The following is a 22,230-nucleotide window of genomic DNA, read 5'->3' as shown; positions in this document are numbered from 1 at the left end:
CAGCAACAGTGGTCCCACTCCACAAAGGTGGAGCCTCTACGGACCCTGGAAATTATCGCCCCATAAGCCTGACTAGCTTAGTCTGCAAGGCTATGGAGAGGATCATCATGGAGCTCATAAACAAAGACATTGGGGACCTACAGACACTAGATCCTACCCAGTTCGGCTTTGTCAAGGGCAGATCCTGCCTTTTGAACCTGGTTGACTTCGAAACAGTCACCAAAGCCATAGATGAAGGGAAGGTAGTCCACACAGCCTATCTGGACCTTGCAAAGGCATTTGACACAATACCCCACTCGGGCATCATAGATAAGCTATCCAGCTTAAATATAAACCCCTATGTCACAAGATGGGTCGCAAACTGGCTCAAAGACAGAACCCACAGAGTGAGAGTTGCTGGAGCCATGTCAGACTCGAAACCAGTCACAAGTGGCATCCCACAGGGTTCTGTCCTGGGACCACTCTTGTTTGGTATATACTTTTCCGAGGTACAGGCAAATGTGGGAGGACTATGGCTCACCAAGTTTGCAGACGACTGCAAACTGGGCGCCATAATCAACTCTCCAGCTGACACAAACATCCTTCAAAAAGGTCTCACAGAGACAAAGAACTGGTGCCAGCACCATGGTTTAAAGCTAAATGCCAAAAAATGTATAGTCATACCCTTTGGCAAAAACAATGTGCCCACAAATTACCACATAGGCGGAAACCCATTAAGTACAGAGAAAGTTATTAGGGACCTGGGGACCCAAGTTGATAGCAATCTCTCCTTTGAAAACCACATTGCCAAAGTGGTTAGAAAGACCTTCTACATAGCCCACCTCATCACGAAGGGTTTCACATCTAGATCAAGAGAAGTAATCGTGCCCCTTTATTCATCCCTCATCAGGCCCATCATAGAATACAATGCCCCTTTTGGGATGTACCTTACCCAACACCTGCAGCAATTAGAAAGACCCCAAAAGTATCTCACCAAGAGGATCAAGGGTCTCAAACAGATGCCATATGCTGCTCGGTTAAAAAAACTCCAGCTCTACTCAGTTGCATATCGCCTACTTCGAGGCGATCTATGCCTGACATACAAAGCTATGTCAAATCCAGAATTAATGGACATGCTCCACCTCAGTAAATCTAAATCCCTTAGAGCCACACTCTCGAGGGACTTGAACCTCAGCACAGAAATAAATAGAACTTGCTGGAGGGACAGGTTCATAACCCAGAGGCTCCCTTTGCTCTGGAATAGAATTCCAGTTCATGTGAGGCAGAGCACCTCACTGAATCTCTTCAAGAAGAATCTCAATAGGTGGATGGGGGATCATAGGTTTGTCCCAGGGATTACTCCCGTGTCACTATTAGACAGAGGCAGAGCAAACTAAACCTTAAAAAGGGCACAGTATACTCAAATCAAGGGGTGGCATAAGCCATACAGAATCGGGCCAGGCTTATAATTGTCTCAGGGCAGATAGCCTAGTATGAACCTATGAACCTATGAAACTTATATACCATAATATGTCATTACTTAGGACATCATATTCTAGGCATAAAGTATCTTGAAATTCTCTGATTATGAAATGGAAATTTCCATCTGACCTTGCTGTGAAAAGGCAGGCTTCTCTTAAGTATTATGATAGGCTTTGAAATCAAACAAAACAAAGAATCCCCTTTTTCTGTCGTGTATGCCTAATATATTGGAGAGCAGTTGAACTCTGTAGAATATTGACATGATAATTTTCCAGGTTTATTTATTTATTTATTTATTTTTTGTAGAAATTAGGTCGTGTAGACATATGACATCAGCATTACACATTGCAATGAAAAAGAGCTGAGATTTAAATAAGAAGCACACCAAATAAGAAAATATATGGGGAAATATTGTCAGTAACACCCCTCAATTATTAATTAAATTACTAAGAGTTTTTAATTAATAACATGTTTTCTACACATTACAGACTACAAGATAATCCTTGTGTGCATAGGAAGAATTCATGATCCTATATTTACAAAATGCTAGCAGAAATTTCCCAGCCTATTAATAAATCCTTTAGAAATTTATTATTCTCACATGGACTGTCACAAATATATTTTGGTTATTTTGATGTTATTATATAAAAGTCTTTGTCTCCAAAACAGTTCAACATGTTTTCATGACATTTTGTACGAATATTACTGGCAAAACTTCCTTAGAATGGCTGCCTAACATTAAAGGCAAAGGAACAACTGTTTTTTGAATTTTAAAATCAAGAACAAAAAACCAGTAAATCCAAAACAAGGCAGAGGCACCTGCAAATGACTTCACAACTCAAAAAGAAATAGCGTATACTGTTTAATTATCCCAGAGACTTCCTCAGAATAACACTTACAAAACAGTCAAGACTTAAATAAAAATCACCATGGAAATTAATTAAAACAATTAAAAGAATGAATGGTATGGTTATAAACATACTAAATCGGGCAGTCAGACCTTTTATCTGCCAGAATGTCTCCCTTTGTTTGTGACAAACTTCCAATATTGAAAATAAGAATGACAAACTAAACTATGTTTGAAAAGGGCATTTTTTTTGATACAATATAAATGTTCTCTTATTCTGGTTTTGAGTTAATATATACAACACCAGAAACCAGGAACAGGAAAAGTTCTGTCTGGTCCAGTCAGAATATACCTGCATGTGTTGCAATCATAACAACAATTCATGCCTCTTTTACTAGATGGAACACTGTGATTTAAGTTAAAGTCATTCCTATGTACAAATAGGGTTTGTTCTTTAAAATAAGGAACACACAATCCTAGAATTCAAGGTGTTGCTGTTGTTAATATTCTTGGAAAATAAGTTGTTCAAACATGAACTTAATATATCAGTTGCCAAAGTAAATCTGATTTGGGATAACCCCTGTTAGAAAACAAAAATAATAAAACAAAACTCCTGAAATGCATCACTTTTGAAGTCACCTGATAAACTGTCCTTTTGGAATGTTGGGTGTCCACTTTTATAGTGGAGATACCCATTGTTAAAGGTCTTCTTTCTGTAAATACAACTGTGTAACTTATTTTCTTCAAAATCCCATTTTAGATTAACATCCAAAAAATTAATGTTAATACCATAGCCACCAATGACAAACTTCAAATATGAAGAACAAAAGTTGATGTCATTAAGAAAAGAATCAATGGACAACTCTTTACAGTCACAGTGAAACAAAATATGATGTTTGTCAATTAAAGATGGAAGAAATTGCAAAGCCATGACAAGATTAGCATAATACTTGGTCAAATACAAAAAAATCAAAGAAATAGTATTAAAAGTTCCTCACAGCTTCAATGCCCTCATCTTGAGGAATGCAGGTGTATAATGACACTACATACATAATGTGCCTGCTAGGGTCAAAACCATTCACAGAAACAAAATAATTAACTTTGTCATTACTAATAACGGGACCAATAAAGCATCAATGACCAAAGACAACCCTTCAGTAAAGGAATCCCAAAATAACCCAAGCTCATGACTGATGTCCCCTCCATCAATGCTTCATATAAATATGAATGTATGAAGCTTTGATGGCTTTGCTTTCAGCATAAGTTAAGTTCTGTTCACACTTAAAGCTATGAGCTAACAACAATGTCAACATCCTGCAGACAGTTTCTCTTCAAAAAAATAGTGTGATTTAAATTAGGACAAAAATAAAAAGTTTAATAAAACCTGATCAGAATGAGTAACATCATGCAGTAAAAAATGTAAATTGAGTTTCCTAACATACCGTTTGTTTGATATCAATAACAGTCTTAATTTGATGCTCTTGAGAGCAAAAAACAAAACAAAAATTAAGCCCAAGTTTTCAAATGTTCATTTCGTCAGATGAAAAAGTGTGGTACAGTCAAGTAAATTACACTAAATAACTGCTTCATTCCTAGTTCTTCGTCCCCCCGATGAAGCGAACTCTCAGAAAAGTTAAAACACAGTAACACAGTTTTGCATCTGGAGGCGAGCGGATAATTAAACAGTATACGCTATTTCTTTTTGAGTTGTGAAGTCATTTGCAGGTTTTTTGAATTTTAATTGAAATGATCATGTTAACGTAATTTTATGTTTCAGCTTAAGAAAAAAAAATTATGAAGAAGCACATACCCCAAGATTTAATAAAATCTGTGTAGGCAAAGTGTAGAGCCTACATGGAATGTTACCATGTTCATGTACACAGTTCCCCCTCAGCAACTGCCGAGGGGGAGAGCCAAGGAACAAGGTTATTGAATCAGTATAGGGAGGGTAGTGCTAACTGTGTCTGCAGATGAGTAAAACACTCCCTGCATTGTCCACTTGTATTGTGTCAATGTTTATTTTATTGTTTTAAACGTTTTTTTTCTTTTATTTAAAAAGCATGTTTGTGTGGCACTGCACTGAGTGCGGCAATGCTAAGCATCGCCAAGACACCTGACAGACATCTAAAAATAGAAACGGGATGAAATTAATTATTTATTTAAATGTCATGTTTAAGCATATATGAGCAGGTTTGAGCAGCATGGTGGGGTGCTCAGCAATGCTTATAGGTATCTCAGAGGTATATGTAAAGGTATAGCAGAATTTCACACATCCTTGTAGCTAAATGGGTAGAGGTGCACCCTCATGAGCAGTATGTGCAGGGTTTGAATACATAGAAAGGAAAACAAGCATTTATTTTTGAAATACAAATGATACCAATTAGTTTTAAATTCTAGCCTGCTGTGCTCTGCTAAGCTCTGCTAAGATATACTAAGACCTGCTAAGCACCGCATAAACACAATAACAGCTGAAAATTTTTATGCACTGCTCGGCTCTCCTTAGCTGGTTTGTGTCTGCTAAGCAACATGCCACATTTTTAAATGTTATCCAGTGATGGGTAAGGCTGGAAAAACAGTTTTTATTCAGCCCAATAGGTTGGAATACAGCATAATCTGATGGCGTTCTGTCTCTGAAGGATACTGTGGCAGGCGTTGGTGAGGGTCCGCACTTTCAGGCACAGCATTGGGGCATTCTGGAGTCCAGGGTCATGGTTGGACTCCTAGTAAAAAAACATGAAGACGAGAATATGCAAGGAGGTTTCCAGGGCACAAAGTGCAAGGCAGAGGCCTGGGACTGGCTGACAAGGGAACTCACCAGTGCAGCTAGTATCCCCAGCACAGGTGAATAGTGTCATCTCCACCATGAAGACCTGAAGAGATGAAAGGGGGATCTCTTAGACACCTGGGTTCAAGAAATTTAGTCATGGAATGCCCCACAAGTATTTAAGTACCTCTGTTTCTCCAATATCTAATACAAATGTCTGCTAAATCAGTATGCATAATGGTGTACTTCTCTCTGAACTGCTGCAGTTGAGAGGGCTCATAACATCAAGGCACATGCTGGGTGCTTGGCTAGGTTGCACAGTGAGTGTGGTGAGTATGACTGTATTATGCTAACTGTAGTGAAATAAGCAAGAAAGACTAAAGCATTACCTGCAATAAAGTATGTACAGTAAAGTTTGTATTGCAATAAATGTGGACTTAGATCTGTAGTGCAATAAATGAATAATGCCAACTGTAGTGCAATAAAAACTTGAAACAATACCATTATGTGCACTAAAGTATATACAATAAAGTCGGTAGTGCAATAACTGTGGAAGTAGAGCTGTACTGCAGGATTTGAATAATGACAGTTGTTGTTCAATAAAAACTTGAAACAGTACCAGAAGCTGCAATAAAGTATATACAATGAATTATGTAGTGCAATAAGTGTGGAATCAGAGCTGTTTTTCAAGAAATGAATAATGCCAACTGTTCCGCAATAGTACATGAACCATTGCCAGTAACATCAAGGTAAATTGTGTGCATCAGGATTGTCTTGATTTAACCATTGCAGTGCAACTGTATGCATTCAGGCTGTAAGATAAGGTAGTGCAGTCAAGTATAACATTGTAATAAATGTAGAATGCAAATATATTGGCTGCCAAATGTCTTATTTAACACAAAAAACACCATGCATGGCTATTTCTAGGCCAATATTATTCACATAATGCTCTGTCATCCACAAATAGCAGGTAAGCAAGGTATATGGGTGAGGTAGCCCACTCCATGATCTGATATTATTTGTTGACTTCACAGACATTTCAAACCAATAACAATATATTGTGTACACCTGCATTCTATATACTAATGTATAGATTAAATAATAGATTACCTATTATCTCTGTCCTGTTTGTATTTCATGCATGTGTGCTCTACTGTCACTGCAGTCTAGTATACAACTGTAGTACTAATACCAGGTCATATATTTGTTCCTGGTGAGCTCTAGGAAAGTATCAGTTAGTCAGTCTTCAGCAGTGACTCAATAGCTTAGTTTGTTGAATGCTCTGTCTGTAGTACAATTTGCCACACACAGCCCAGGGTTTGAATCCAGTGCTATGTAACACTAATTATTACTGTATCAGTCATGTAATGTTTACAGATTCTGTCTCCACAGGAACTACTGGTAAATGGGTAAGTTAGCCCTTATTATAAGTAAATAATTGTGTGTTTATATGCCACATACTGTTAAAATCATTAGCAAGAATGTAACATTCCAGCATAACATAAAGGAAATAAATATAATAATAATAAAATAAAATGAAATAAATAAAATGTGTAATCTTGGTATGGTTGTATACCTGGAGTGTCTGTTGAAAGTTGCTGCAACCAATTCATACATTACATGCAGATGTCCTCTGCAGTCACTGCTATTGGGTTCTATCCCTATGCCTGCCAACTAAGACATGATAATTGTTCAGTTGCTGTACTGTACACATACATGTCACTCAAGTGTCACACTGTCATGTAATGTAATTAGTAGTGCATAATCCATCTGTCATAGGATTACCATCAGAGTGATTACCTAAATTGCAAAGTAACACTACATCAGCACACAGTACACTTTGGTATTTATATAGGTCCACCTGATGTGCAAGTGTTTTGTGTAGTTGTGTCCCTGCAGTTGCTACTGCTTGGCCCATACTGTCCCATGCGAATAGTTTGATAGGTATGTACATTCTACAGCAGCTATAGGGGACTGGTACACATAAAGAAAGGAGATACCTGTACAGTTGATAGTAGTACTGTTGTCAAGTAAATTGCCTATAATGGTACTAATGAACTGTTTTCTCTCTCTCCCCACTCCTTATATTCCTTTATTTATTATTGTTATCCATTGGTTATGGTTTACTATTCACATATGTTGTTAAATTAACTGTATTTTGGGCATGTGTATTATTATTGTTATGTATTATAATGGTTGCATATTAACACATCTTGTTGAATTACCTATTTTGTTGGCCTTATGCCGGAACTGTTACTGGCATGCTGTTAACATACTAACTGTTCTGTCATTTATTGTTGTGTTTGACATAATTTGCATTGATATGCAATTGCGTTATTTCCAATGTCCTGCCATGCTGTTATTACCAATGATGTTTTATTAATAACTAACCTATACTTATTACTATACCTCCATCACCACAGCACATCAGGGTAGGCTGGTTCCTGGTGATCCATCTACCTTGCCTCAACTGGCTGTGGCACTAGGTCCTAGAACATTTGGGACCCAGGTTGGTGGTGCCCCCTCCACTGCCCCTGCACCACCTGCAGCATCGGGTGAAACCACCTCAGGGGATAGGGCCCAGCCTCCCCCTGGGACCAGTGGCAGAGGGACTACAATCACCAAAAGGCAACTGCCGGTCATGGTGAGCAGAATCATTCATCAGACCTATGAACATCACCTGCACCAGATTGAAGGCACACTGGCCAACCTGATGGGGCAGACTGGCCCTGGCACCCAGCCTACAGCACAGCCACCTTCGGGGCAGTCAAGAAGCAGTGTTGACTGCCCATGTGCTTCTGTCTGGAGGCACATACGACTCCGATTCCAAAACACCTTCCCCATCCAAGGTGTTTACCCCTCTCATGTGTCACACACTGTCCCTGTCTGCTGCCTTGTCTGTCTTGTCTGCCTGCTATTGCATCCTCTCCTACCCAACTCACCTCCCCACATATACCTATGTCCCTTCCTCAACATTCCACTCTCTCCTTAAACAAAATGGGCACCTGTCCAATAAAAAAAAAATCGCCCCATACATAGCTCTTCATTTTGCACATGTGTCTACTGGACACAACTAATTTGGTCAAGTTGGCTTGATAACAAATGTATGTTGTCCTCAACCCTCTCTCTGGGATTTGACAGTCCAAATTAATCTACAAAAACCTATCAAAATGCACAACTGTTGTTGTACAAGAAATGGATAGCTATGCTTCTTTCCTACACCATTCCTGCACATCCCCATCTGCCTTTCACATTGTTTTCTCCCTGCTTGCCCCCATTTCACCACTTTCCTATCACTCCCTTTTTCTTTTCTTTATATTTTTTCAGCTTGGGTTTGTGCAGATTTGTGCAGAGTGACGGGCTACACCACTTGAGTTAGATCAGCTTAAATGAGCTTTAATGTCTATGTGCATCTATTACATTGTTACTCACATGTAGAAAAATAAACACCCCTGCTAAGTAACAAACCCTAGCCACTCTCAACTATAGCACACAATACTTACACAACACACTACACAGGATTTGGGTTAGGCAGGTGTTTCCAGCAAAACATACTGCTTGTTTCTCACAGTCATTATGCGTGTAACTGAAACAAAAACCTACTGTGAAAACTGCAAGTGTACCCTGGACTCTGGTGCAATAATACATAATAATGAAGACATACTCCATGGATGTATGTGAGGCTTGTGATAGCAGACATATATGTGCCCTTGTATCAGTAACTTGTGGAAAGACACCTGCTAAGGCAGCAATGTCTTAGTACATGTACAGCCGGGACTCTGTGCACAAATACAACCATATAAAGCCATGCACATACTCATGGATGTAGAAATATTTCTCACAGCCTGTATATGTCCACATATATCTTGCAAATGCATATACTTTTGGAGTAGCTCAGTCTGTTAAATGCCTTGGATGTAGTGCATTTTTCCACACATAGTACTGGGTTCGAATGTGCTGCGGTAGTGTTGTCACCTCACTGCAAGATGTTGTCGCGTTCGATTCTCAGCTAGAGCTTCTTCTGTGTGGAGGCATGCGTGAATGGGCGTGCCTTCGTTGATGGTTATGCGTCAGGGCTGGGATCTCGGCACGTAAAAATCCACTACCAAACATTAGCGGACCGGAGTTCCGCTGTGGCGACCCCTAACCGGGATAAGCCGAAAGACACAACACAACAGTACTGGGTTCGAATCCAGTGTGTGTTGCACTTTAATTACATTATTATGAAGACAGCAAGTTATGACTGAGTCATGCAGTCTTACTCCCTACAGGTTACTGCTACTTAATTAACTGCTACCCAGTTTTGAAAGACAAGGCCTGCAGGCAATGACGCAATGCACATATCCATATATCCTAACTATGTCACTACTCTGTTAGTCACACTGTTGCATAACAGACATACCTTAAGCATATGTCCCAATTGCACTGTAAAGAATACCCTTACTCTGGCTCTGCCATAACAACAGGCCTGATATAGCTGACATAGTTACATGTACAGCTTGCTGTCTACCAAAGTGTTCAATTCCCCCCTATGTGTTGTAGGCAGCAGCAACAGCTGCAGCCTGAAGCATACACAGCTGTATGTAAAAGTAGCTGCTACAGACCTACCATACCTCCCAACCCCCTAGAACAAAGGATCCAGACACAACCATACTTAATAGGGGGTAGGGCAAAGGCCCAGAGATAGGGACATGTTTAGCACTTTACCCTACAAAGGTAGCAAGTTGATAGAATAACAGCTATTGGAGTAACATGCATAGTCTGATGGTATGCAGTGTGACACTCACATATGTGTTATCCCGTACTGACCTCAGTCCACAGTGATTGCCAGTGCACTGCCATATGACCACAATGGTATGGGACACTGGCCACACATATGAGGCAAAACTGTGGACATACTTCATAAATCTCTACAGTGGCAGTGTTTGTACCTACCCTATGTGATGATGTAGTCTCCACACCTCAGTAATGTCCATCTCAAAAACTAAGACAGGGGCTAAGGCCTACATGAAGGCCTTATATATTGCAATGCGGTGACATGTCATTGGCTTATGATAGTGCAATACAGCTGTTTTGGTTGCAATTAGCAATTCTGAGCCACAGACTGGTGCATAGGCAATTACCTGCTAATGAGCAGTACCTTAAAAAGGCAAGCAGCTGGTTATGCAGAATAGATCTGTATGAGACTTAACTCACACATAGAATGTATTATCAAAAGATTACTGTAAGCAAAGTTCAACAAAGGAGTATTGAACTCCACCAGGTATATAATAGATTTCTCCATGTAACAGGATGCAGATGGTAGGATGGAGGTATAGGGAATAGGGATTACAGCAGTCAAACTGTCTTAGATCTATGGTGATGACATGTCATTGATACTCTGCTGTCCTATACCTACATGCATGCCTCTCAACTGTCCCTGATTCAATCACATCTCAGATCTGTCGCTGTCAATTCCACCTACAATGGTTGGCTGTTATAGGAAAGCTACTGGATTACATGATAGTGACAATAAAGGAGGGTGTACGCGTCTATGTTACAACATCGAAGCGTTAGTTAATCAAATAACTAAAGCTCAATCTAGTAATATTGAAAGCTAAAATTGTTGAACAGCAGATTCAACTAAGGGAAACGGAAACACTTCTCTTGGTGGAATCAAAATAAAAAACTTTACATCCGAAATCAAGTGGGGTGCTTTGCCCTCCTGTGCCCCCCCTACCCCCTACCTAAATATACCAACTCTGAGATTGCTCCATATTGGAGAAATGGGCATACTCCACATAATGGCTAAGGGAAGTGTTTCCCTGGGTTAAATCGGCCATTTCACAATTTACAGTTTCGATATTAGAAGTTTGAGCTTTACTTATTTGATTGATATAGAACCTGGTGTACACCCCTGTAACATTAAATGATGTACTGTAATTCACCTACTCTCATTCTGTCCATGTCTCACATAATTAGTTCTAACACTGTAAAACTGGCCCTGATTTTCCCTGATGTACTCTGGCTAAGTCCCTGTTTCTGTTGACATTTGTCCCTGTTTGGTTGAGAGCTATGCCTAACATACCTGCCAACCTCCTACATCAAGAACTCAGGACAAAGCCATAGTTAATAAGGGAACAAAGTCCCAAACTCAGTGACAATGTTTATGTATTGCTCGTACAATGTAAGAATGTGAATAGATTAAGCTGACATTACTGTAGCATAACTGTGCTCTGAAGGGTATGATGTGAAACTCAGATTTTTCTTTATTTTCTGACAACAGCCATCAATGATCGGCCAACCATTTGCCAGAAATCCACATTTGTGTGAAAATGACAAAGACTATGGGCAAACACCCTGATAGTCTGCAAACATATGCATAGATGAGAGGTATGATGCCTACAGGGAACATATACTACATATACTACAGCAGATTTGCATTGCTGTCTGTCATTGTGGCACATTGGTGTTGCAAGACTTTCCCCATATAATCACTGAAATAGCAGACTGCTATTTGTCTGACAGTGGCTGCATGGCATATTAGTGGGAGTTTGCAAATAGGGGACTCACCACAGTAAACTGCAGTGATGGGTGTAGAAACATACAGCAGAATCTGTCACGGCACACAGGGACATCCCCCAGTATTGCTGCTATCTTGGTGGTAACCGCACATGTAGTGTGTTGCCAGGCTGTGGGGTACGATGTGTGAGGAAGCAGTGGATAGTGCAGGCCAATATGGGTGTGCTGGATCTGTACATAGTGGATGTCAACATATCTGGTCCTGTAATGTGTTCCTCTCTTGTTGTCTTTCAGGAACCATGTACAGCAGAAGACATGCACCCTTTCCAACTGTAGAGAATGATATTATACTGGATGGACTGAGACACCACCATCAGATCTTGCTGTCCAGAGGTAGGCACAATTGAGAATGGCATTGTGGGCAGACCTTGTGTGGGCTGACAATCAAATTGGCCAATTGGATAGGACCTCTGAGCAGGTCCAACACCAGGCCACAGATGCACAACAAAGGGCAGCTGCTGTTACCAGGGATCGTGCCATCACTGGTGAAGGGCCTGTGATGGAACAACCACTGTCAACCACAGAGGAAGTCCTGATGAGCCTAGGAACAACCAACAGCTCACAGGCATCCATCATGCCATACATCATGGAGGTGGGTGTCAGAGTGCCCACAGGAGAGGAAAGTCCAGGTAAGCTTACTGTGTTCCCCAGTGTAATATTGAATCACTCATTGTGGCAGGCTGTACATACCAGTACATGGGTGTCAGGTCTATCTGCATGGGGGTATTGGGTTTTATACTCAGTTGTGCACACATACTCAGAATGTTAGCAATATAGCCATTATCACAGTAGCTACTGTACATGTGGATATATGCACAAATTACCTTATAGTGTGCAGCAGCAGTTGGTGGTGCTGACAATACCTCTCCCTCACCTTTTAATAGGGTCATCAGGTGTGGCCCAAGTCCATGGTTCTGTACCTGGTAAGTGTGATACTGTTGTTTTAAGGATCATATATACCCTAAGAAAGATAAGGGCTGTCATTTTGCCCTATGTACAACTATTGTGCTTAGCCAGTGTAGGATATTTGTATGTTCCATTCTGAACAGTTAACTACAATGCATAAACTGGGTAATCATAGATATGTAATTGTACAAACATTAACAAATTTTCACATAGAGTTATGAGCAACTATGCAGCCTGCTGTACATGAGTCAAGTCCTCCAAGATGCCTGTTCAAACATGACAGGGAGATGGCACATACCTTAGACAATTATAGTATTACTGGCATATAATTCAAAATATAGGTGTACTGGGTTTTATGTTTAGTTCTATCACATACACTGTCATATTGCATACCTTACAGGTGTATTGTACTGGCAATGTTAACTGGATGGAGCTGAAGTTCATGTTATAATGAGCCTGACTTGTCTGTGTATGTTGCTGTGTGTTTGTCTGTTGTGCATGAGAGCAGAGATGTGAATATGTGGGACTTGTAATACAGTTGTGGATCCTCATCTGTATGGGTCTGTGTGGATTACCTTGCATTTTAGTGCAGGTAGTAATGTGCTGTTGTTCTGCTTCTCACAGGAGACTGGGGGTGAGGTCTGTCCCCCTTACAACCTGATGTCAGTGTCTCATCAGATGCTCATGATGGTGGCCATAGTGAGGCACAGGTGGGGTTGTCAGTGGCCGAATCTGTCTCAGAAGTTGACATCCCTCTTCTGCCCCCATTGTCACCACACAGTCAGTATGCCCACACATACCCAGTCCCCAGAGGCCACAGATATTGCAGAGTCAGAGGATGGTGACATTGAATGGGGCAGTATGACAACTATGGCATCAGTGACTGTAGACATTGGCCATAGCCAGAGAGCTGGTAAGATCTCACACAGGCAGATTGAGTGGTGGTGCTTGTAGGAGGACTGCTGCCCATCCACCACTTGTTGCAGGTTCATAGGTTGGTACTAGGCTATTGGCCCTAGGGCCTATACAAGCCTAGCCATAACAATTTCCTGGCTATTTCTTCCCACAATATTTACTTCCCTGGACCCCTGTCTAGCTGGGCAACTGATGTGATCCCCGGGGTGAATTTCCTTTATCCTATCCAATCATCAAGGCTCCTTTTGAAGAGGGCTAAAGAGGGGCTCTGCTTGACATGTATGGGCAGTTTATTCCAGATTCTGGGGAGTCACTAGGTCAGGAACCTATCCCTCCAGCATGTTTTGTTCATTATAATGACAAGGTTTAGATCCCTGGAGCATGTGGCTCTGAGTGATTGGGATTTCTTTAAGTGTAGCATATCCAACAGCTCTGGGTTTGACATGGCCTTGTATGTTAAGCAGAGATTGCCTCTGAGTAGACGATATGCGACAGAGTATAGTTGGAGTTTTTTTAGATGGTCAGCATAGGGCATCTGCTTTAGGCCTGTGATTATTTTAGTGAGGTATTTCTGTGGCCATTCCAGTTGTTGCAAATGTCTTGAGAGGTACCTACCAAGTGGGGCATTGTATTCTATAATGGGTCTAATGAGGGATGAGTACAGTGGGACAATGACCTCCTATTTTCTGGATGAAAATCCCTTAGTGATGAGGTGTGCCACATAGAAGGATTTCCTGACTGTTGTGGTGATGTGGTTATCGAAGGTGAGACCACCTTCCACCTGTGTCCCTAAGTCTCTTATCACACATTTGGTGTTTAGTGTACTGCCACCTATGTGGTAATTCATGGGTACATGTTTTCTCCAAAAGGGGATAAGTATACATTTCTTGGCATTGAGCTTGAGCCCATGGCTCTGGCACCAAGCTTCTGTTTATGTAAGGCCCTATTGTAGAATATCAACATCATTTGGGGATTCAATATTGGCTCCCAGTTTGGAGTCATCTGTGAACTATGTTAGCCAGAGTCCCGTAGTGTTGGCCTGTACTTCAGAGAAGTAAATGGCAAACAAGAGCGGTCCCAGGACTGAACCCTGAGGTACTTCACTCCACAGCTCTGGAGACTGATTCAAAGAAGTCAATCAGGTTCAGAAGGCAAGATTGGCCCTTCATGAACCCAAACTGGGTGGGGTCCAGTGTCTGAAGGTTGCCAATGTCTTTGTTTATAAGTTCCATGATAATACATTCCATAGCCTTCCAGATTAGGCTTGTCAGACTAATGGGCCAGTAGTTCTCAGGATCCCAGGTTGATTCCCCCTTGTGGAGTGGGATAACTGTAGCTGTGCACCACTCAGTGGGCATGAAGCCTGAGGTGAGGCTATGATTAAACATGACACTTAGGTGAGGTGCCAGTTCATTTTGTAGTTCATGTAATACACAGCCCGGGATGTCGGCTGGTCCCATGGATGCTGTATTCTTAGCTTTGGAGAGTGCAGGTTTTACCTGTGTGGCCATTATTACTGGAATTTGGCAATCTTTCAGTATTGAGATGGGATCTTTAGGGGGTGAGAGAGGAGTGAAGTTAGCACTAAATCGATCTGCCAGGATATTGGCAATATCCTTGGGATCAGTATATTTAATGCCATTCTGTTGTAGCTCAGAGCAGATCTGAGCATTGCCATTTAGATTCTTGACATAGCTATAGAATGCCTTGTGGTTGTCTTTGGAATCTTTGGCAATTTTATTTTCGTAACTGGCTTTGGAGACTAGTAATGTAGTTTTTTGCATCCTGGGACTTTCCTCTTTTCTGCAACAGTTTCTTCCTTTTGTTGTAACGTTTGTTTATGGCAGGGGATGACCAGATTGGCTTCCTTTTTTGGAGGAGAGCATCTTGGTTCTATTTGGGATGGCACGATTCATGCACAAGTGGATGTGCTCATACAGTGCCTTGGTGCTGGATTCAGCAGTTGAACTTTCAGTTCCCATCTGCATGGGTGTCATGAAGTTTGTCACTTCTGACTTGAGTAGCATAAAGTTGGCTTTGGAGAAGTTTTTTATGGAGGTTTCCTTACTGGGGGGTGGGAGAGGGATGTAGATGTCAAGGATAATTAGCTCATGGTCAGACCTGACCAATGAGCGGGTGACCATAGGTGTGGAGCATCGATTTTCCATGTTGGTAATGACCTGGTCTAGGATATTGGAGTCCCTGGTGGGACTATGGATTAGTTGATGCAGGGCATTGGAATTTATGAATTCCAAGAACTGTTGGGCAAATGTGTTGGTACATAAGTAGTTTTCCCAGTTAATGGATGGCAGAGTGGTGCAGAGGTAGCATTGTCATCTCACAGTAAGAGGTTCTTCGGTTTGATTCTCGGTTGGGGTGTCTTCTCTGTGGTCTGCATGTTCTCACTGCATTTGTGTGGGTTTGCTCCAGTTTCTTCCCATATTACAAAGCTATACATCTGGAGCATTTCTCTAGGCCTCTGCTGAAAATTGGCTTTGTTCCAAGTTGGACTTTTCCGGTTAACAAATGTTAAATAAATAAGCAGGGTAGTTGAAATCACCCGGTGTTTGGTTGTATCTTAATATTTTCCAGTATGTTTAGAAAGGTGTAATGAAAATCTTGGGGCATGGTGGGGGACCTGCAGCAAGCTACAATTTGTATCGCAGTCTTACCTTGTGTTAGTTGCACCTGGAGAATTTCAGATGCATTGTATTGGGCAACTAGTCTGGTGGTGTGACTATCTTTGGTGAATATGGACACTCCTCCACCTTTAGTGTTTCAGTCCTGGTTTGGTGGCCAAAAAGTGTGGTAAGAGTTGTAGCCTGGTATTGCAGGGGTGCTCTCTGCTGCCTTGAGCCAGGTCTCAGTTACTGAACAGATATCGAAGTTCTCTATTTTTAGGAGTGCCTAAAGAGGTGTCACATCATGGGTCACTCACCGGATGTTTCAGTCCATCATGGAGGCACAGGCACATTCTAAGCACAATATCAGATGGATGCTTAGCGTTATGGATACAGCACAGTCTGACATCTGTGACTGCCTCCACTGCATTGGGGACACCCTGGGTCGGTTCACTGCTGTAGTGGATAGACAATGGGCTGAGACAGTGCCTGTCTTTCACCGCACAGTCTGTGCTGGAACATCTGGCTAGAATTGGGCATCGGACATGTGGATGAAGGTCAGCAACAATATCTGCTGCAAGTCCACGTAGCCATGTGCAGTCATGCTCCCATAGTGGCAGTACCTCCAGTGCTACAGAGGAACTGTGCTGTTCACACCGCAACATGTTAGACCATGGGCATGTGGTCCTGGGTGGTCCCATCGGGGACACAGCCCCAGCATTTTGCAAACACCATCAGATACTAGCACTGCATCTGATCTTGGCCATGGTGGTGCCAGTGCAACTCATGGTGGAGCCAGTTCATTGGTTCATAGGTAGGTACTAGGCTATCTGCCCAAGGGCATTTATAAGCCTAGCCAGAGTGTGTCAGCTTTCACCACCCCATTGATTAAATAACTGGTTCTCTGTCAAGTAGAGCCAATGAAGTGATCCCAGGGGTGTATTTTCTGTTACCCATCCACTCGTCAAGGTTTCTCTTGAAGCATCAGTCACCCTGCTAGACAGGGGTCCAGGGAAGAAAATATTGTGGAAAGAAATAGCCAGGGAATTGTTATGGCTGGGCTTGTATGGGCCCTAGGGCCAATAGCCTAGTACCAACCTATGAACCTGCAACAAGAAGCTCTGCCTAATGTAGTTTGGAATTTTGTTCCAAAGCATGGGAAGTCTCTGTGTCAGGAATCTATCCCTCCAGCATGTTCTATTTATTGTTGTGGCGAGGTTTAGCTTACTAGAGCATGTGGCCCGCAGTGACTTGGATTTCTTTAGGTGGAGCATGTCCATCAATTCTGAGTTGGACATGGCTTTGTAAGTCAGGAAGAGATCACCTCTGAATAAGCAATATGCCACTGAGTACAGCCGGAGTTTTTTCAATTGGGCTGCATAGGACATATGTTGTGGCCAGTAATCTTCTTGGTGAGGTACTTTTGTGGTCTTTCCAGCTGTTGGAAGTGTCTTGTGATGTACATCCCAAATGAGGCATTGTACTCTATGATGGGTCTGATGAGTGATGAGTAGAGGGGCACTATAACCTCTTTCTTTCTAGATGCAAACCCTTTAGTAATTAGATGGGCCACATAGAAGGATTTCCTAACTACTTAGGTTCATAGGTTCATAGGTAGGTACTAGGCTATTGGCTCTAGGGCCCATAGAAGCCTAGCCAAAAAATGTAGCCTGGCTTTCGCCACACAAAAAAATTATTTTCCTGTGCCCCTGTCGAGCAGAGCCACATCAGTGATCCCTGGGGTTAATTTCCCACTTCCCATCCAATCATCAAGATTTTTCTTGAAGAGTGCTAATGAGGAGCTCTGTTTGACATAGATAGGTAGTCTGTTCCAGAGTATGGGAAGTCTCTGGGACAGGAATCTATCCCTCCAGCATGTTCTGTTTATTGTGGTGACAAGGTTTAGGTCCCTAGAGCATGTAGCTCAGAGGGATTGGGATTTCTTTAAGTGGAGCATGTCCAACAGCTCTGGGTTTGACATAGCTTTGTATGTTAGGCAGAGATCGTGGACATCCTCCAAATATGGCGATTTGGCAATTTGGCAATATGATGTACTTTGGCAATATGATTGTCAAAGGAGAGATTACTATCTACCTCGGTCCCCAGATCTCTTATTACCTCTTCTTTATTAAGGGGGCTGCCACCTATGTGGTAATTCGTGGGTGTTTTGTTTTTCCCAAACAGGATGACTATGCATTTTTTGGCATTTAGCTTGAGGCCATGACTTTGACATGAGGTGTCCGTCTCTGTAAGGACCTTTTGGAGGATATCCGTGCCAGCCAGAGAGTCAATTATGGCTCCCAGTTTGCAGTAATCTGCGAACTTGGTTAGACATAGTCCTCCTGTGTTTGCCTGTACTTCTGAGAAGTATATGCCAAACAGTAGGGATCTCAGGACCGAGCCTTGCGGGACACCACTTGTGACTGGTTTAGAGTCGGACCTGGAGCCCACTATTCTTACCGTGTAAGTTCTCTCTGTAAGCCAGTTGCCAACCCATCTTGTGACGTAGGGGTTTATGTTCAGGCTGGTGAGTTTTTCTGTAATACCCGAGTGGTGAATGGTGTTGAAAGCCTTGGTGAGGTCACGGTAGGCTCTGTGAACCACCTTTCCTTCATCTATGGCCTTAGTGACTGTCTCGAAGAAGTCAACCAGGTTTAGTAGGCATGATCTGCCATTAACAAAGCCGAACTGGGTCGGGTCAAGTGTTTGGAGGTTCCCAATGTCTTTGTTAATGAGTTCCATGATGATGCGCTCCATAGCTTTGCAGACCAGGCTAGTCAGGCTTATGGGGCGATAGTTACCAGGGTTAGTTGTGGCCCCTTTTTTGTGGAGAGGAATAACCGTTGCTGTGCACCATTCTATGGGCACGTAGCCTGTGGAGAGGCTGAGGTTGAACAGCATGTTTAGGTGGGGGGTTAGTTCATTCTGTAGTTCATGCAAGATGCAGCCTGGTACACCATCTGGCCCCATTGACACTGTGTTTTTGGCTTTTGAAAAGGCTGTTTTCACCTGTGCGTCTGTGATTTCTGGGACACTACACTTTTCCGGTATTGTTGTGGGTCCTTTTGGGGGTGAGAGGGGGGTGAAGTTTGCACTGAATCTATCTGCCAGGATGTTGGCAATATCAGTAGGTTCAGTATATTTTGTGCTATTGTGCACTAGTTCAGTGCATATCTGTGAGTTACCACTTAGATTCTTAACATAGCTAAAGAAGGCTTTGTGGTTTTCTTTTAAATCCTTGGCTATTTTTCTTTCGAAGTTAGCCTTGGATGATTTTATGAGGGACCTTAGTTTCTTACTAATACTGATCAGGGATATCTTTCTTTCTTGGGATTTGCTTTTTTTCTGAACTAGTTTCCTTCTTCTATTGTATAGCCTGTTTATGTCAGGGGTCCACCAAACTGGTTTTCTTCTCTCAGAGGAGTGAGTCTTGGTTTTGTTAGGGATGGCACGATCCATGCATCCTTGTAGGTGCTCATAGAATACATTTGAAGAGGTTTCTGCATCTTGGTCAGCATTATCCTTTAGTGTGGGGGCTGTGAAACATACCACCTCTCTCTTAAGTAAGGTGAAGTTTGCTTTGGAAAAGTTTTTTACTGTTGTTTCCTTAGTTGGGGGTGGTGGTGGAGTGTGGACATCCAGAGTGATTAGTTTATGGTCTGATCTAACCAGTGATGGGTTGACCTCTGATGTGGAACACCTGTCACCCATGTTGCTGATGACCAGATCCAATATATTTTCACCTCTGGTAGGGGCATTTACCAGCTGATCCAGGGCATTTTAGTTGATGAATTCCAGGAAGCGCTGGGCCTGGGAGTTTGTACTCAAGTAGTTTTCCCAGTTAATGGTAGGGTAATTGAAATTGCCCAATATCAGGGTGTTCAGTAGGAACTTCATGTTTTCCATTGTCTCCAGAAAGGTGGAGTAGTGATCCTGGGTCATAGAGAGTGATCTGTAGCAGGCCACAATTTGCATTGCAGATTTGCCCGATGTTAGTTGCACATGGATGATCTCAGCGGTATCATGCTGTGCCACTAACCTGGAGGTGTAGGTATCCTTGATGAATATGGATACACCCCCTCCTTTTGTGTTTCGGTCTGTGTTCTGTGGCCAAAATGCATGGTATGAGTTGTAGGCTGGTAGTGCTGTGGTGCTCTCTGAAGACTTGAAACACGTTTCAGTTACTGCACAGATGTTGAAATTCTCCATACTGAGGAGTGCTTTGAGTGCATGCATTTTGAGATTTAAACTCCTGACATTGAGTAGAATAACCCTCAGTATTTTGTTAATTGTGCTGTTTATAGAGTTGGGTTTGACTTTTGAGCCTTGTCTAAAAAAGGCACAATGGGGGCAGCAAGAGCCTTGGCCAGTATTCGAAAGCTGACTTACTCTGTAGCCTACTTACTCCGTAGCATATCGCCTACTCCGAGGTGATCTCTGCCTAACATATAAAGCTATGTCAAACCCAGAGCTGTTGGACATGCTACACCTAAAGAAATCCCAATCCCTCTGAGATACACGGTCTAGGGACCTAAACCTTTTCACCACAATAAACAGGACATGCTGGAGGGATAGATTCCTGTCCCAGAGACTTCCCATACTCTGGAACAGGCTACCCATCTATGTCAAGCAAAGTTCTTCATTAGCACTCTTCAAGAAAAATCTTGATGAGTGAATGGGAAATAGAAAATACACCCCAGGGATCACTTCTGTGTCTCTGCTTGACAGTGGCACAGGATAATAACTTTCTTGGGTGGCGTAAGCCAAGGAACCTTGTTGGCTAGGCTGATGTAGGCCCTCGGGCTGATAGCCTAGTACCCACCTATGAACCTATGAACCTAGGGGTGGTAGGTGCAAGCCATCTTTTGTGAAGCAACATGGCTTGTCGAGCATGTCGTCCCAGGCTGACAGACACTGGATCCCCTTTGAATGACACCAGAAGCTTAGCCAATTGCTGAAATTGATAATTTTTCCTTTATACTGAGGTATCATTCCTGGAGAGGGAAGTATGCTACTCAGGGTCAGGGTCATACCAGTCTGGACTACATGATCAGAGAGCTCTTCCATGTCTCTTTTCATGTAGTTCAGGGAGGTATATCTTAGGTCATTCACACCAACATGAACAATGACAGAGTCATATTTGTACTTGTTCTGGAGTGACCTGCGTGCTTGTGTTATGTGGTGGATTCAGGCTCCTGACAGGCAACTAACAGTAACCTTCTGCTTGTCCAGCCTAGTGAATGAGATGTCAGTCTGCCTGTCTATACAGTCACCTATTACTAGTGTGTTAGGTATGTTATTTCACCTAAGGGCTTTGATTGTGTGGCACACAGATTTTGTGTTTTATATGTTGTCTGGTTTGTGACGGGAGGTACAGGTTGTTTGGGTGTCTGCTTTGGAGGTCTCTGATGCTTTTGCATGTTTTTATTTAGAGCCTCTGAGTATGATTTTGTGTATTTATGTGTATTTTTTGCCAGTGCTGTTTTAGTAGGTCTATGTGTGGCTGGAGGTGTGGTGCAAGTGTTAACCTTCTCCTCTTGACTGTCTATTCCAGTCTTGGGTGAAGACAGCTTAGCCTCCAGTTTGGCTATATAATTGCATCTCTTGCATATGTTAGTGTTTTGTGGTAGGAGGAGAGGGTTGTCTGTGTACATGAGGCAGTTGTAACATTGCCTCAGGATACCCATATTCACCAGCTGGACTGGAGAGTACACCTGAAATTGCCCTTTGTTCATGGCTGAATAGTAGGATGAGCTGCTTAGTCACTTGGTTGGTGAGGGGTGAATAAAGAGCCTTGCCCTGCTGGGCAATCAAGTGTTGGAGTATATTCGTACTTGCTATTAGGTCTGATCAAGTGCTGGGCTGTAGGGTGCTTTTTGAGTGCTTAAGTTGAGAGTTAGACAAGTTTCAAGGGAAAAACTGAAGAGGAGACTTAGTGGAGCCAGGAATAATTTAAAAGTTGCTAACCAGTGCTGTCTGGCGCGCAAAACCATGCAAATGCGATTTTTATAGTAGGGAAATGAAAGAGATAGAAATTAGCCTAAAATGGCCAATAAACTACTAACATCTGGGCTGGAACCACTCCTCCAGGGACAGATAGGCTGCTCAAAGCTCCCCTCTCTCACAGGTGAACAGCGAAACTTCCTTCTTTCCAA

The sequence above is a fragment of the Protopterus annectens genome, chromosome 1.part0 (genome assembly GCF_019279795.1).
Source record: "Protopterus annectens isolate FY-2018-M chromosome 1.part0, PAN1.0, whole genome shotgun sequence".
Lineage (NCBI taxonomy): Eukaryota > Metazoa > Chordata > Ceratodontiformes > Protopteridae > Protopterus > Protopterus annectens.
The sequence above is the reverse complement of the archived record's forward strand: the minus strand, read 5'-3'. Positions refer to the sequence as shown.